At 33.5% G+C, this 19,158-nt stretch overlaps 1 long non-coding RNA gene across 8 annotated transcripts in view; it reads right to left on the bottom strand.

Moving 5' to 3' along the window:
- The window catches only part of LOC147825318 (uncharacterized), a 238,584-nt gene that overhangs the window by 139,250 nt on the left and 80,176 nt on the right, over nucleotides 1-19,158 (bottom strand). The window lies entirely within an intron of this gene.

Here is a 19,158-nt window from a genome sequence, read left to right on the forward strand (position 1 = left end):
TGTACATAACACATCTTAATTCTATTTTGTTCCCTTCCTTTCTCATCCCTCTCTACTCCTTCCAACTTTTATTCTACTTCTCATATACAAAAGCTCTATTTCCATTTTTTCAATTCTCTTTTTAAAATCTCTTTTAACTTCTTTATCCCTCTCTTCCCATAATTCTTTAGTTTTTAGCTTTTTTTTTAGCTTAAATTCTTTTAATGGTACATTTTGGGTGTACAATATGTTTACATTTATGATTGGGTACTTGTACATGTACATGATATATCCTGGTTCTTATTTTTTCTCCATTCCCTGTGCTCCCTTCAACCCCTCCACCCTTCCCTATTTAGAAAGACTTTGTTTCCACTTTTTCCTTTTCTTATAATTTTTCCTTTCCTTTCTTTCCTTTCCCCTTCCCCTCCCACTTCCCCTACACCTTTGGAGCTTTTCTTCCTATTTCAAATTATCAATTATTCATTATAATCATTTTAATCCTTATTTACACTTTCAGTTTCTCACACCAGCAAAGCTATTTGGTATTTACACATGTGTGTTTTATTTATTTCACTTAAGAGTATGGCCTCAATATGCATCCATTTAGCTATAAATTTCTCAAGTTTCTCATTCTTTATGGCTGAGTAGTACTCCGTTTTATAAAAAAACCCAAAACTTTATCCAGTTTCCAGTCGATGACCACTTGGGCTGTTTCCAAGCTTTAGCTATTACAAACTGTGCCGCTATGAACATGGGTGCACATATATCGCTGTGATATGATTCTTCTACTTCTTTTGGGAAGATAACCAGCAGGGGAATAGCTTGGCCAAATGGGACCTCTAGTCTTAGTTATTTGAGGTATCTCCCTACTGATTTCCAAAGTGGTTGCACCAGTCTGTACCCGCACCCAAAATGGAGAAGGGTTCCTTTCTGCTCACAACCCTGCTAACATTTGTTATTGGTTGATTTCTTGATAGCAACCATTCTTTGTGGGGTGAGGTGGAATCTCAGTGTTGGTTTCATCTGCATCTCTCGAATGAGCAGTAATATTGCACATTTTTTCATATGTTTATTGCTGCTTTTCCTTCCTTGTCTGAGAAATGTCTGTTCATTTCAGATGCCCATTTTTGGATTGTGTCTTTATATTTGGGGGGCTGGTTTGATTTTTTTCAGTTCTTTATGTACTTTAGATAGCAGTCCTTTGTCTGAGGTATAGACGGTAAAAATTTTTTCCCACATTGTAAGTTGTCTCTTAGCTCTGTTGGTGGTTTCCCTTGCTGTGCAGTAGCTTTTTAATAAGATAAGATCCCAGTTGTTGATTCTTTGTGCTAGTTCCCATGCTACTGAGGATTTGTTCATAAAGTATTTTCCTATGCCAATATCTTCAAGAGTTCTACATAACTTATCATCCATCAAGTTTAGTGTTTCTGTTTTAATATTTAGATGTTTAATCCACTTCAACCTTAGTTTAGTGCATGGTGATAGGTATGGGTCTAGTTTTAATCTGTGCCAGGTTGAAATACAGTTTTTCCAACACCATTTATTAAATAGACTATCTTTCCTCCAGTGAGGATGGTTGGCTCATTTATCAAAGATGAGGTAGCTGAGTATGTCTGGAGTTGTTTCTGGATCTTCTAATCTATTCCACTGATCCTAAGGTCTGTTTCTTTGCCAGTACCATGTTGTTTTTTTTATCAAAATAGCTTTGTAGTATAGTTTCAAATTCAGGATTGTGATGCCCCTTCCAAGTCTCTGTTGTCTAGAATTGCTTTTGCTATTCTAGGTCTCTTCTTGTTCCAAATGAATTTTTGGATTGTTTTCTCTAGTTCTGTGAAATATATTGCTGGAATTTGTATCAACATTGCATTAAATCTGTATAGCAGCTTTGGAAGTATGGCCATTTTCATTATATTGGTTCTTCCTACCTAGGAACAAGGCATATCTTTCCATTTTCTTATACCTTCTTTGATTTCTTTTTTCAGAGTGCTGTAGTTTTCAGTCTTTTGCTAGAGGTCTTTTGCTTCCTTTGTTAGATTGGTTCCTAGAGATTTCATTTTTTTTTGATGCTATTGTAAAAGGAATTGTTTCCCTAATTTCTCTCTTGGTGAGTCTTTTATTTGCGTACAAGAAGGCTATTATTTTTTGAGTGTTGACCTTCTATCCAGCTACTCTACTGTATCTGTCAATTAAGTCTAAAAGTCTTTTGGTGGATTTGTTTGGGTCTTCTATGTAAAGTATCATATCATCAGCAAATAATGACAATTTAACTTCTTCCTTTCCTGTCTTTATTGCTTGTATTTCTTTCTGTTGTCTAATTCCTATGGCTAATGTTTCCAGAACTATATTGAACAGGAGTGGTGATAGTGGGCATCCTTGTCTTGTTCCTGATTTTAGCATGAAAGTTTTCAGTTTTTGACCATTTAGTATGATGTTGGCTGTTGGTTTTTTATAGATAGCTTTAATCAGGTTGAGATAAAGACCATCTATTCCAATTTTCTGCAGGGTTTTTATCATGAGTGGGTGTTGAATTTTATCAAATGCTTTTTCTGCATCTATTGAGATGATCATAGGTTTTTTGTTCTTGGCTCTGTTAATATAGTGTATTGCATTTATTTATTTACATATGTTGAACCATCCTTGCATCACTCAGATAAGTCCAACTTTGTCAGGGTGTATGATCTTCTTGGTGACCCTCTGTATTCTGTTTGCCAGTATCTTTTTGAGGATTTTTGTATCTATGTTCATTAGGGAGATTGGTCTGTAGTTGTCTTGTTTGTTTGGGTCTTTCCCTGGTTTTGGAATCAAAGTAACAGTTGCTTCCGGGAATGATTTTGGAAGTATTGCTTCCCTTTCAATTTCATTGAAGAGTTTAAAGAGTAATGGCGATAGTTCTCCTTTAAATGTCTTGTAGAATTCAGTAGTGAAGCCATCAGGACCTGGGCTTTTCTTTGTTGGTAAATTTTGTATTACATTTTCATTTTCACTCATTGTAATTGGGGTGTTTAGAATTTCTCTATCTTCTTCATTTAATTTTGGCAATTCCTATATATCTAGGAATGTGTCCATTTCTTCTGTGTTTCCATTTTATTACAGTACAGGTTCTTGAAGTAGGTATTGATGATCCTCTGGATTTCTGCTGGCTCTGTTATGACTTAATTGTTTTTCATTCTTAATTGCATGGATTTGAGCCTATTCTTTTCTTTTTTTTGATAAGGTTGGCTAAAGGTTTATCAATTTTATTCATTCTTTCAAAAACCCAACTCTTTAATTCATTGATGTTTTGTATCATTCTCTTAGTCTCCATTGCATTGATTTCTACTCTGATCTTTATAATTTCCCCTTTTGTAAGAGCTTTGGGTTTGTTATGCTCTTCTTTTCTAAGACCTTGATGTTCTGCATTAGGTTGTTTATTTGAGTTCTCTGTTTTCCTAATATGAGCATTCACTGCTATGAATTTCTCTCCTAGAGGTGCTGTTATTGTGTCCCACAGATTCCTGTATGTTTTACTGGCATTATCATTTACTTGTAGAAACTGTCTGATTTCTTCTTAATTTCCTCTGTGACCCATTGGTTGTTCAATTTCCATGTGTTTGTGGGGTTTTGTGGTTTCTTATGTTATTGATCTCCAATTTTACTGCACTATAGTCTGATAATATACAGTGGGCAACTTCAATTCTTTTACACATGCTTAAACATGTCCTATGAGCTAGCATGTGGTCTATTTTGGAGACTGACCTGTGTACAGAAGAAGAGAATGTATATTCTGATTTTGTGGGGTGAAACACTCTGTAAACATATTTTAAGTCCATTTGTTCAATAGCTTGGTTCAGTTCTAGAATTTCGTTGTTGATTTTTTGTCTAGATGATCTATTTGTGATAGTAGGGTACTGAGATCCCCCACTACAGTTGTATTAGTGCTTATTTGGTTTTTCTTGTCCGTTGACATTTGCGTTGTGTAGTTGGGGGCATCCATATTTGGTGCATATATATTTATGATTGTCGTCTCTTCCTCTTAGATTGTTCCCTTCACAAGGATATGTTGACCTTCTTTATCTCTCCTAATTAGTTTCAGTTTGAAATATACTTTGTCTGCAAATAAGATTGCTACCTCAGCTTTTTTCCGGGTTCCTGTCACATAGAGAACTGTTTTCCATCCTTTTACTTTCAGTCTATGAGTTTCTTTTTTAGTTAGATGTGTTTCTTGTATATAGCATATTATTGGATTTTGCTTCATAATCCATTCTGCCAGTCTATTTCTTTTGATTGATGAATTGAGGTCATTAACATTGATGGTTATAACTGACAGATATTGACTCATCCTTGTCATGATGTTTGGCTGTTGTCAATCATTTTTTGTAGCTAGAGTTGTGATTTCATAATTTTTTGTTAATTTTATCTATCTATTGCTCAAATTGTTTTCAGCTTTTGCTGTGTAGAGCTCTTTCTTTTGGTTCTTAGGCTGTGTGGGAGCACTCTATCAGTGTTGCTTTATTTTGTTATTGAGCACTTCCTCATTATATGGCACTTCAAGATGCTCTAATCTCATCTGATGTTTTCCTTGCATTAAGAAAATGAGTAACTTAGAGCCACTCATTTATCCAAGAAACTTTTTTTTGTTGTTATTGTTGATTTTTTAAAATTTAACAGTGGTTATTAGAAGTCAAGACCTGAGTTGTAGGTCTGTTTTGTTTACCTACAGAGATATCAGATTCACATAACTTGCAGTGCAAGGAAATATGTGTGTGCACACATATGTATTTACAGATATCTATAAATACTTATATGTGTAATCATGTATCTATATTAAGTGAATAATGAATTCATCCTACCCCAAACTCTAATCCATTACTGTGTGATTTATTGTAGTGTACTTCCTTCCTATCTGTAATTTCCACTCCAATAGTGAGAAATCTCAATTCCATCTTTTATCATACGTTTCCTAATGATTCATTTCCAGTAGCAATATCAAATTTGTTTACCCACAAATGGGAAACAATTTTGTCATCTAGAGAACAGTCTGATGTGCTGTTCCTTTTGTCTTCAATCTCATGAATTCCATACATTTTCTGGTTAGTTATGCCAACATTTTCCTCCCTTGCCATATATTAAGGAAGTTTCTTTCTTTGTAATACAATTTTATTCTCTTGTTACAGTTTGCACTCATTCTATGAATCTCAAAATGACTTAAATAATGATCTTTTAGTTTGTGAATATTAACGTCTACTCTTTTGTTGTAATGGTCTATGAATACTGACAAATACATAATGTCATGTGTTCACCTCTGTGGTATTACATAGAATAGTTTCACTGCTCCATAATTCATCTTTGTTTCATCTATTCAACTCTCCTTCTTTCTCTAGGTTCCTAGAAACCACTAATCTTTTTACTGTACCTACAGTTTTGTTGTACCCAAAATATCATATTATTAACATACTATATAATATTTCACAACAACTTATTGCACTTGTAAATATTTAAGGATTCTCTATGTCTTTTTTTTTTTTTGCTAAATGGCCCATAACCTTTTACTGTTCAGTAATATTCCATTTTAAGAATGTACTAAAATTCATTTAATTTGCCAATTTATTATTTAAAAGATATATTGATTATTATCAACTTTTTTGAGACTATTAATAAAGCTGATATGCTACTTATTTATAAAACTCTCTTGATGTGTATCCATTTCATGCATTGTTTATAAAGGTTTTGTTTCCACAAGGTAACCAAAATTAATCACATTCTATTAAAATTATATGCTTCTGATTTTTTTCATTATAATCAATTGAAAGCCTTGTAGGAATTTAGCAACATAGTCCATCTCTTCCATATCTCTTAACCTGGCTTTTGTTGAAGTATTTTTTTCTGTCGAAGTGTTGGGATTGAACCAGGGTCTCACACATACATTTTGAACACTTTATTACTGAGCTACATTCTCAGGTCTTAATGAATGTTTTTATTGAATGAATTTACACGGAAATGTACACAATAGTTTACAGTTTACTTTACCTGTCTTGCACACACACACACACACACACAAACACACAAATTAAACATATCACCTCAAATAAATATTAAAATAAAACACTTCTGATTTTCATTTTGAATTTTAAATGTGTCTTCTTCATTAAATTTAGTCTACTATTTAAAAAAAACAATAAAAGATTTGAAAGTTTTGGGAAAATCTATTTTAACATCTCTTCACCTGGATCATTTGAAAAAATAAAAATGCATACACATTAATGAAATTAGAGATTTAACTACACTTGAAAAATAACTATTCATTTAATTTCTTTACTGTCAAAAACAATCTTTCTTGATTGGGCTTTTTGTGGAATAGAAAATTAACTCTTTCTGCAATAAATGGTTGTGAAATATCATTCACTATTATTGCTAGAACAAAGAAAATTCTATTTTCTTTAATTTAGTTCAGCACTAATTATGTCATCTGAAAGAAATAGTAAACCACGTGATACTTTAGAAGTCCAAAATAGAGAGTGAAATCAGTTTCATTTATCTATGAAGAAAGAAAAGTATTTAGCATTTTAAAAGAATTTTTTAAATTAGCCAGATGTATACTTAAAATAGAATGATTTATATAATCATTTGTATACTAAGTCTTCTATTTTATAGAAAATATTTAGAAGTTTTGTTATACTTCACACTAATAATGTAAAGATAGGACACTAGCTGCAGTAAAATTCTTGTTTATGATAGTTGTGTTTATGAAGTCACAGTGAACACTGAATTACAGAATACTGACTAAACCATTGCTCCATACAGAAATATAGTGTTATGTTTCTGCAAGCCTCTGGTCATACACTTTCATTACCTAATCAATACATAGCCTTGCTTTTGTTGTGTGTGTGTTTCTGTTTAAATATATCTAATTTAATGTATATTATTGATTCATTCCCACTGAATTTAAGGCCAATTTTACTTTACTCAACCCACAAAAAAGCACATTGAGATGGTTAATCTTTACTGTCAACTTGATTAGCTTGACAGACATCCAAAAAATTAATAACACATACATTTGTGTATGTTTGAGTGAGTCTTGATCTTAAGGACCATGTCTGATTTCTGGCCACTTGCTGTCAGGCTTTTCCCTCCCACACAGTTTCTTGGCTTCCATGAAATGGGCAGTTTCCCTCTACCATGTCCTTCCACCATGATGTTTCTGCCTTGATTCAGAAGAGCATGGATTGCAACATTAGAGATTGTGAGATGAAATAAAACTTACAGATAAAAATAAATGTTTTCATCTTTTAAATTGTTTAAATCAGGTAGTTTGTCTCAGCAATGAAAACTCTTTCATACAGAATATTAGTATTCCAAGGGGTAAGGTCATTGCTGTGATTATAGTTGAATACGTAGCACATAAGCCTTTGAACTTGCTTATAGGAGTTGTTTGCAAAGGTTTGGAAGCTAGAGGTGCCTCCTAGAGAAGCTCTATAATACCACTAGTAGAGATTGATGGGCAATTCTAGTGGGAGATCTGAATGTTGAAAGGAATGCATAATGTAATTATTGTTTTATATTTTAGGTAGGAATGAGGGCTCTGCTAGGAATTGGACTAGGAGTGATGAATGCTACATTCTGGCAAGGAAGTTGTATACTTTTTATTCATTTCTTAAAACTTCATTTGAGTCTGAATTTAAAAGCAATAGACTAATTGATCTGGTGAAGGGCATTTCAAGGTGGTCAAACATTTAGACCGTGGCATGGGTACTAATGGATGCTTTCAGACAGATATAGTAAGAATTGGAAGCAAAAAACAGAGAAGAAAAATTAGAAAAACTTACAGTTTGGTCAGAAAAGCAGTTAAGAATTTGGGGACAAGGCAGGGGTGATTGCTGAAGAAATTAGTACTATTAAAAAATCAAGTACTTTGAATTGGGACAATGAGAAAGACACCTTCAGGGCATCTCAGGAATTGGCCAGAAACTGCCTATCACAGGCTCTAGTGTATAAAAGCTTAAGCAAATTTGAAAGAGTTTGGTATGAGAAGAGAGCCTCAGGGAGATCCCCTCAATATGAGCTTGCTATGGAGGTGTCTCTCAGTGATCAGTTTCCAGACATTCAGAAGTTACTGTAGTCATAGTTTAAGAAGACCAGGCTACTGTTCATGCTGGTGGCAGACATTGGCATCATCCATCTGATGCTGGTTTTATAAGTATGCAGAATGCAGGAGTAAGGGTTTATGGAAGCTTCTACCTGGATTTCAAAAGAAGAATGGGGTGGGTACAGCATGCTACCAGGAGTCTCTTAGAGGACAATGCACATAATAAAGCCTAAGCTGTAATAGAGATGCCAGGAAGTTGGAGATGCAAAGAACATAGAACATCTATTGAGGAGAGCCATAGGCAATGAAGAGAGCCACACCAAGAGAAAGGGCATGAGGGGTGTAACCAGTAAGACCATAGAGGCAGGGATGTCCAGGTTCTGGACATGGAGCTACAGTTATATTAGCCCTGCTGGGTTTGTTCTTGGTTTCATTTTACTCCTTTCCATTCCCCTATCCCTTTCTTGGTAATTGTAATATTTACTTTGGGCCTATTATTATTATCATCAGTAGTAGTAGTAGTATTTTTATATGATCTCACAGCTATGAGTTTGCCTTAAGTCTCAAAATGACTTTGGCTTAGTATTTTTGAACAGTGATGGAACTGCTGAGAATTTGGGGAAAACTAGTGTATTTTCAATTCTTATAGGATAGATAGGTAAAATTATGACTTAGTTATTGGCTCTATGTCAAGATTAAGTATGATTTAAAATGTGTTTGGGTGTCAAATTGGCAAATAGTGTATTTCTGATGGTTAATCTCGATTGTCAATTTGATGAATGAGAATACTCGAGAAGGTTAGTAAAGCTTATTTTTGGATGCATCTTTGGGGCATGACATTGAGGACTATATCTGTTCTTTGGCCTCTTCTCAGGATTTTTCCCCCACACTGCTTCTTGGCTTCCATGAGTTGAGCAATTTTTTTCCACCATGCACTTCTACCTTAATGTTTCTGTTTTTAAGCAACATATCCATGGACTTAAACTACTGAAACCATGAGCTAAAATGAATCTTTACCCTTTTAAGTTGTGTGTATCAGTTCTTTTGTCTAATATACCTAATCATTTAAAATATATCACTAGGACTCTCCTGTGAAACATTCTTCCTTTTCTTAATAGCACCAGGCATAGGAACAAGCATTTAACACATGGGTCTTTGGGAGCATAACATATCTAATCTCTAGCAATGCATGATGTTCTCATTTACAGGTATGATAATTGAATTTTGGTAAGGAATAAAAATGAAAAGTGCCAAGAAGAAAATGGGGAAGATTTAAAATTCAGTTTTAATCACTAAATGTGTATCAAATATAGAAAACAAACCTAATTTAAGCTTACAAGTAGAAGGAGGGTTTGACGTACGCAACACATTTTTTAAACTTAAATATCTGCTAGTTTTGATGAATCTATCTACTGACAACTCTCTACACTGTCTAGTGAAATATGTTTTCCAGTCATTTTAATGGATACATGCCCCTTTTTCTTCCTGAGGGCAGTTTAAGAAGCACCTTTAAGTACTTGGAGAGTCTTGTACTTGAAGAGCTGGGAATAAGTGGCTCTACACTAGGGACCACATGAAATATACCTACAACTCATAAAAGTAAAATTCAAGAGGGTGAAACTATTACAAATAACTACATTATAGAATAAAGCTCAAGAATATTTGTAAGAATAAAAGATTCAGCGCTGGGGATTTAGCTCAGTGGTTCCACCGCCTGCTGTGCAAGCCCAAGGACCCAAGTTCGGTCCCTGGTACCAAAAAAAAAACCAACCCAAAACACAAAAGCAAAAACAAAGAATAAAAGATTCAGCATCACAAAAAATAAACTTGAAACTTTCTCATATTAATAAAAGTTTACCAGGTATGTAAAGAAGCAGAAAAATCAATCAGTTGGAATCCAGTTCAAACCACCACCAATGTTAGAGTTAGCAAATGAGGACACTAAAACAATTTTAATTGACAGCTGTGTATTGTACAGAAGTAAAGTGTAGTCAATTGACCTGAAAAGATAATTATTGAAGACATGAGGTAGTTTTTGGAATGGAAACAATATAATGATATAGATTAGTAAATCAACATTCAGATGGGAATATAAAAATAAACTCTTGGGCTGGGGATTTAGCTCAGTGGTTTTGCCACCTGCTGTGCAAGCGCAAGGGCCCGAGTTCAATCCCCAGTACCAAAAAAAATAAATAAAAACAAAAATAAATAAACTCTTATGGGATCATGTAAGAAAGATAAAAATATTATTGTAAAAAATATCAGATTTGGCATCATTATAATGAGAGTCAATCTTTCTTCTGCCATTTACTACCTGGGAGGGGATGGAGATTTAGCTCAGTAACACCACATCTGCCTTTCAAGCACAAGGTCTTGAGTTTGATCCCCGGTACCAAAAAAAAAAAAAAAAATTCTTCATTTACTACCTGAGCGACTTTGGACAAAATACAAACTCAGTGAGTCTCAGTTTTCTTAGATAATGATAACTCACACTACCATAAAAGTGTTTTAATTTTAATCACACACCTCTATACAAACACATGTAAGCATATTTCCATGACACTTTGAAATATTATTTATCAATAAATATAGAAAGAGTTAACAAGGCCAAAATATATGAAACATTAAAAAAGTGTACATTTCTCCTTTAGCATGGAAAAATCAATTATTTTAGGTATTTTTATAAAGTTTATGTTATTAAATACCAAAAACATTTTATACTTTCGTTCACTCCATGTGATGAACACAAAGATTTAAAAATAAGGAGGTTAGACTAATTAGCTTGCAGTTTACAAGTAGAAATGAATTCAGGGATGCCTACACAGTCATCAGAGTTACAAAAGGAAATTTTCAAAACTCTACAAGCTGTTAGAATTATGACAATGCAAAACTTTTTATTTTTCCCTTAAATTCTTGTATTGGCACATTTTAGGTATACAATATATTTACATTTATCATTGGGTACTTGTACATGTATGTGATGTGTCCTGGTTCTTATTTTTCCCCCATTTCCTGTTCTCTTTTCACTCCCTCCACACTTGCCTATTTACAAAGACTTTTTTTCCACTTTTTCCTTTTCTTTTCTCATAATTTTTCCTTTCCCTTCTTTCCTTTCCACTTCCCCTCCCACTTCCCCTACCCTTTTGTACCTTTTCTTCCTATTTCACATTATCAATTATTCATTTTAATCATTATTTACACTTTCATTTTCTCACATCAGAGGAACTATTCGGTATTTACACATGTGTGTCCTATTAATTTCACTTAAGATTATGGCCTCAATATGCATCCATTTAGCTATAAATGTCTCAAGTTTCTCATTCTTTATGGCTGAGTAGTACTCCATTTTATAAAATACCCCATCTTCTTTATCCAGTTTCCATTTGATGGGCACTTGGGCTGTTTCCAAGCTTTCACTTTTACAAAATGTGTCGCTATAAACATGGGTGCACATATATCACTGTGGTATGATTCTTTTAATTCTTTTGGGAAGATACCCAGGAGGGGAATAGCTGGCTCAAATGGGACCTCTAGCCCTAGTTCTTTGAGGTATATCCATACTGATTTCCACAGTCGTTGCACCAGTCTGCACCTGAACCAATAATGGAGAAGGGTCCCTTTCTCCCCACACTCTGCCAATATTTGTTATTGGTTGATTTCTCGATAGCAGCTATGTTTCCTGGGGTGAAGTAAAATCTCAGTGTTGTTTTCATCTGCATCTCTTGAATGACCAGTGATGTTGCACTTTTTTTCATATGTTTTTTGCTGCTTTTACTTCTTAGTCTGAGAAATGTCTATTCATTTCCAATGCCCATTTTGAACAGGGTCTTTGAATTTGGAGGGTCTGATTTTTTCAGTTCTTTATATATTCTAGATAGTAGTAGTCCTTTGTCTGAGACACAGCTGGTAAAATTTTTTCCAACATTGTTGGTTGTCTCTTTGCTTTGTTGGTGGTTTCTCTTGCAGTGCAGAAGATTTTAATAAGATGAGATCCCAGTTGTTGATTCTTTGTACTAGTTCCCACGTTACTGAGGTTTTGTTCATAAAGTCTTTTCCTATGCCAAAGTCTTCAAGAGTTCTACATAACTTATCTTCCAGCAAGTTTAGTGTTTCTGTCTTCATATTTAGATCTTTAATCCACTTCGATCTTAGTTTAGTGAATGATGATAGATATGGGTCTAGTTTTAATCTGTGGGAGGTTGAAATCCAGTTTTTCCAACACCATTTATTAAATAGGCTATCTTTCCTCCAGTGAGGATAGTTGGCTCCTTTGTCAAAGAGGAGGTGGCTGAATATATCTGGAGTTGTTTCTGCATCTTCTAATCTATTCCACTGATCCTTAGGTCTATTTCTTTGCCAGTACCGTGCTATCTTTAATCACAGTAGTTTTGTAGTATAGTTTCAAGTTGGGGATTGTGATGCCCCCTGCCATGTCTCTTTTGCCTAGAATTGCTTTTGCTATTCTAGGTCTCTTCTGGTTTCAAATGAATTTTTGGATTGTTTTCTCCAGTTCTCTGAAATATATTGTTGGAATTCAATCATCATTGCATTAAATCAGTTTTGGAAGTATGGCCATTTTCACTATATTGGTTCTTCCTACCCAGGAGCAAGAGACATTTTTCCATTTCCTTATATGCTCTTCAATCTCTTTTTATCAGAGTGTTGTAGCTTTCAGTGTAGAGGTCTGCAAAACTTTTAGAAAGTATTCATGATTGGAGTAAGGAAGAAATCTGACTTGCTCAATTTAGCAATAAGTTCACAGTAGGTCAACCAGAGTATGAGAAAAAATGATTAAGAATGTAAAAGAAGTTCTATAGAAGTTTGGATTATAAATTTGTGCTATCCTTTCATTTTTTAAGTAATAAAACAACCTAGAAAAGAGCTTATAGGTGAGTCTTATGGTTGAATATGATGGAGTTATAGAGCTTGGTATGCTCATTTCTGTATTTATTTCTACACAAAGAAGAAACGTTTTTCATTTTTTTCACAGAGTAACTTTATAGTTTTCCTATTCTATTATTCCTTTATGGGGCCGAAATTACTGACATATATGAGAGAAATAAGGAAAGATTTGTTTTGGCTCACAGGTTCAGTCCATAGTTGGCTGGCTACAAAGCAGAAACATCATGGTGGAAGGTGATGTAGGAAGAAAGTTGCTCACTTCATGGTATCCAACAAGCAGAATCACAGCAAGAAACACCCAGAGAGATGATGGCACCCCCAGGGACAAGAATACAAAATTCCAGGTTATGCCCCCAGTGACTCACCTCTCCAACCTTGCTCCATTTCCCAACAACACATTCAGCTAAAAACTTTACTTTCAAAAACCACACTTCTTAACATAAAGGCTTTTGAGAGATGTTTTTCATCCAAACCATAATAATAAATCCCAGGGAACTTGTATAAATACAGTAATGAGCAATTTTGATAGGTTCCACTGTATTTTTAACTTCATGACTAGGAAAATCAAAATTTTCTTCTGATAAATGATTTTTCCTCCACAATATAAATGTAATTTTAATAAGATATTTAAAGCTAAGATTGACTAAGAGGTATAATGTTAGTGAACATCTCAAAACTTCCAAGTCATTTTGAATTTTTATCTTACATGCTGGTAAGTTTAAATTTCAAAATTTAAAATGTCACCATGTATGCCATCACAAAAAAGTTTCCATGTTATTATACTTAAAAGAGTATTTACAACTTTTAAGAAGATTCTTTTTGTATGTATACAGCTCTCTCATTTGTATAAAAGAAGTATAATAAGAAAATCAAGCTGAGTGCAAATGTCTCCGCAATATTTTAGATCTTGTAGTTATTGATGATATTACTGTGATATGGGAAGTGGTCTTGTAGCTTAACTCTTCTTGCTGATCCTGACTTTTAGCTTTAAATGAAATGATGTATCATAGATAAAGATGAAGGAATAAAATGAAAACTTAGTTAGAATCTTGTAAACTTCATTCATGGATCTGGTCTGAGATGCTTAAGATTTGCTATATCAATTTAGCTACTTTTAAATTTTTATTTAAATATAAACAAATAACAAAAGCATTCTGAATCCTCAGGATGAGAACTTTGCAAATGATCTTGGAGCTATATTTGTGTTTGTCTTTTGCTGCATAATGAAGGTAAAAAGCTACTAAAGTATTATCCAGAAGTTCCTGTGTTGTATCTCAACTGAAATATTTAGATATATCAGAATCTACTGAGATATTTTGAGACTCAGTGAGTTCCCAGGTTTTTTTTGCACACAATATCCACACACATTCTTGGTGAGGAGCTCTATTTAGCTACTTTATAAAAGTGGATAAATGTCAAAACACTATTGACTCTAGGATCCTGTTAAACCTATCTCTCCTTCTTAAATCCACTTAAGAAAAATCAAATAGTACCATGCACTGAGCAAGATCTCTGGCAAAAATCTTTTTTAAAAATCTCAAAATGGAAAGTTTCATAGTACTGTATTGATTAATTTGTTTTTTAATTAAGTGAGTAGTGAAAAAATAAGACAATGATGGTATGTTTGCGTGGATAAAAAGTAAAAGCTTTTTCACCAAATAAAGTTTAAAGCAAGTACTGAAGTGAGGTCTGAGTTAAAAACTCATTCTCATTTCCTTCCTTACATGATTGATACATAGACTTTCACTGCTGCAGTTGTTTTTATCCTAAATTGACTGATATATAGTGCTTTTTATTTATATATAAACTTAATGAATATGAGTTGGACATTTTAGTTTGGAATAATTTGCTATACATTAAGACAGTCAGTAAAATGCATAAATTTCAAAAAATGCTATGATTGCAGTTTATCTCCAAATATATTTAGCTCTGTGATGGACCCTTATATTAAATAAAACATATTAAGTAATAATTTTGGTCAAAATATACTACTTTTGCAAAAAAACTTGAAACTTTTTTTACTCCATCTATCCCCACTCTCTCTGGTGTACACAACTGTCCTTTGTGATAATTAGGAGCAAAAGAAGAATTTTAGAAAGTCTGATAATATTACTGTAATTTCACACCAATTAGCACAGATCATAAGTACACTGTATTTCTATGATTTATGACTCTCAATTTCCTCCTGAACATTGGTGTCATTGGACAGAACTGGCTATGTACAATGGACATACAGCATGTCACTTATTATCTACATTAACCTTGACTAATGTGAGTGAAACACCAAATTGTGCCCTACCAAGAAGCTTTTTAACATATGAGGTGAAATTAATTCCCTAATATTTTTATAAATATTCAGATAGATTTGTTCATATCTTCAATATTTTTCTGTGACAAAATCCATCTCAAACTTATTCTACATCTTCTGGACAGTAGGGCTAGAACACATCTTTAAATACTATTTATTTACTTAACATGCAGAGGTCCTCATTCTAATATAATATGCAGTGATCTTTTTTCCATGACAATAAAGAGTGACATTATCACATTATTATCACCCCCCCCACACACACACAGAGGTCTCTTCTACATTGCTATAGTAATGTACAATGTCTGTTAGGTTATTTTGTTTGTTCCTTTCCAAGATTTTAGTAACCCATAATATATTCTTGTGAGTTCATGTGTCATTTTATGTTAATTAACATTGATTCCCTTTTCCCATGTGAACTATATAAGTTCTCCCTCTGATTAATATTATACATGCATCTGGCCACCATACAGAGGAGGTGAGCAGCAGGAGAACAGCAACAACCCCCCCCCCTCCCATTGAAATGAGAAGACACATAAACAAGTTTTAAAACCAGACTTCCAGATCACATAAAACAACCCCAAAGGGAAATGCAATGGAACACTGTGATACTCAACCACCTAGACTCCCTGAACTGGCAACAAAAGATCTGCAAAAAGTGAAACTAGGAATAATTTCTCAGATAACATCGGAGATTGTGCCCATAGTGTAAGACATGATTAATAAATCTAGAGAGGACACAGATAAAAAAATAGAGGAGCTGAGGAACATGATGGAATCCCAACACAGGAAACAAATGGAATCCATAAAACAGATGCAAACAGATTTCCAGAAGATTAAAAACTCCATTGAAAGTTTATGCAACAGAATGAGCCAATGTGAGGACAGAATTTCAGCTATAGAAGAGAAGATTGCAATTAGTGACCAGGAAAAGAAAAATTTCTTTAAAATAGTAAGGGAACATGAGAAGTCATTCCAGCAGCTGCTAGACAATGCAAAGAAGAATAACATAAAACTGATCAGAGTCAATGAAGAAAAAGGAGAGAGTCCAGATGACATAAAAAAACCTGTTCACAGAAGTGATGGCAGAAAACTTTCCAAGCAGGGGAAAAGAACTTGACATACAGATAAGTGAGGCATACAGGACTCCAGCTAGCCTTGATCAGAAAAATCTACACATAGGTATATAATTTTTAAGATTCCAGGAACCCAACAGAAGAACAAAATTCTACAAGCAGTGAGATAAAATAAACAAATCACATACAAAGGAAAGCCCATCAGAATCACAGCAGACTTCTCAATCCAAACCCTCCAGTAAAGAAGAGCTTGGAGTTTTGTATTTCAAGCCCTAAAGGAAAACAACCTCCAACCCAGATTGATGTACACTGCAAAATTATCTTTCAAAATTGATGGGGAAACAAGATACTTTCATGACAAAGAGCACATTAGGAACTTCATAAATATGAAACCAGCACTCCAAAAAGTTTTAGAAAATATCCTAGGAAAAGACAACAAAAATCACAACTCCAGGAAGCCCACCAGAATGAATCTGTAGGGCATGACAAGAAATTAAATGAACAGAGGGAGAATCCAACAAACAGAAAAAGTCATGACAATAATAAGTCAATATGTATAAATTATAACCGTCAATGTTAATGGTCTCAATTCACCATTCAAAAGAAATAGACTGACAGAATGGGTCAAGAAACAAGATCCAACAATATTCTGCATATAAGAAACACATTTAATTCAAAAAGTAACTCGTAGAATAAAATTTAAAGCATGGAAAACAATATTCCATGTGACAGAATCCCTAAAAAAAAAAAAAAAAAAGAAAAGCAGGAGTAGCTATCCTCTTTGCAGATCAAGTGGATTTCAAATTGAAATCTGAAACACTCTGGTCCCAAGAATTTCGGCTAAGGGATAGTTAACTTGTATGCACAAATATATTGTGAACATGTATTTTCATTCCTCTTAAGTAAAAATTTAAGAACAGGACTGTTGGTTCTTAACAGTAATACAAGAAATTTCTATATTGTTTTCCAAAATGGTTTTGTCATTTTACATTCACATTAGCAGTATTAGTAAGTTCTAACTGGCTCACACCTAAGCTGACATTTGTTCTTCTAAAATTTTTAACTTCATCTCCCTAATGAGTGTATAATTCAATCTTGTTATGGTACTGATTAACATTTTTCTGATTCTAGTGTTGCACACCTTTCTTGTGCTGTACTGGCTATTTATCATCTTCTTGTGTCTACTTCTTAATTGGGTTGTCTATTAATGAGCTGTAAGAGTTCTTTGTATGTTCCGGTCTTAGGTTATATACATTATAAATATGGTCTGTTTAAAGATTACTTTTCATTTTCTTAACAAAGTCATTTAAAGTTCCAAATTTTGATGGAATCTCATTTATCATTTTTTTCTTTTACACATCATGTTTTTTATATCCTATGAAATTCTTCCCTACCCTAAATTCATAAACATTTTCCTTTATAATTTCTTCTTAAAGTTTTATAGTTTTAGTCTTTCATATTTAGGTTCCTAGATCCTTTCAAGTTATTTTTATGTATGGAAATAAAGAGTTGAGGTTAATTTTTTACATATGGTTACCAGGTTTTCTAGTGCCATTTGCTGAAAACACTATCTTTTCCTCTGTTCTTGAATTGAGTTTATGTTCTATGAAATGTTAATGTTACATAATCTTTCAAAGCTCAATGGACCATATATGTGTGGTTCTATTTCTAGATTCTCTGATTTACTCCAATTATCTATATGTCTTTCCTTACGTCAGCACTGCCTTGATTATTACAGCTTTAGAGGAAGTCTTAAAATTAGGTACTAAATGTCTTCCAACACTGTTGTTTTTCTGTTGTTTTTATTGTTTTTTTTTTGCTTTTCTAGGTCCTTTGTACTCCTACTATTTCAATATCCAATTCTTCATTTATAGCAAGTATACATAGATCTGAATTTTTATATATACCTTGTGTTTTCTAATCCTTCTAAATTCAAATACAGTTCTAGGGACTCCTAGAGATTTATTAGTATTTTCTCTGTAGATGATCCTTTTATCTACACATAAAGATTTTACTTCTACTTTGCCAATCCTATCCTAATTGTGTCATTTTATTGCCAGACTATTTTGGTTTGGGCTTATGTTTCAAAGTGCAATAGACAGATGAAGAGTAGGCATATCTGCCCTTGTTCCCCACCTTAGGGAGAGAGCATTGTATCTTCTCCATTCATATAAGGCATTTTTTGCTGGAAGTATGGAGTACATGGCTTATCTGTTGAGAAGGTTCTGTTCTACTTCTAGTCTCCTGATAGTTTTTACAATGAACAGCTGCAGAATTTAGTCCAATACTTTTTCTGCAACTACTGATGGGATCATATGGTTTTTTCCTTTCCTGTGTTAAAATGATGACTTTTGGGGGTGGATCTTCCAATGCTGAACCAACACTGCCATCTCTATAATAAAATAAATTTCTACATACTGCCAGAACTGACTTCTAATAGTTTGTTTTGTTAAACAAATTTTTATCTATGTTCATACTTTTTTCTTCTATTATCTTTATCCAGGTTTAGTAGTAGCAAAATGTTGATTTTCTCAAATGAGGGGAGAAGTGTTCTTTCATTTTTCTACTTTATATGTTTGATATAATTTATTAGTTAAAATGTATATGAGCCTGTTACTCTCATGTAGGTAGGTTTTCAAGCTAGGAATATACTTTTTTTAATAGATTCTACTCAAATTTTATATTTCCTCCAGAGTCAGCTTCATTAATTTGTCTTACAAGGTACTTCTTAGAAGTTGTCAAATTTTATTTCGAAAAAGATTTTTGTAATATGCTTTCTATATCCTTTTACATTCTGTAAAATCTGCGGTAATGTCTTCTAGATCTTGATA

The sequence above is a fragment of the Heterocephalus glaber genome, unplaced genomic scaffold (assembly GCF_053883595.1).
Source record: "Heterocephalus glaber isolate CG9 unplaced genomic scaffold, H.glaber_assembly_v1.0 deba00001504, whole genome shotgun sequence".
NCBI classification, from domain to species: domain Eukaryota; kingdom Metazoa; phylum Chordata; class Mammalia; order Rodentia; family Bathyergidae; genus Heterocephalus; species Heterocephalus glaber.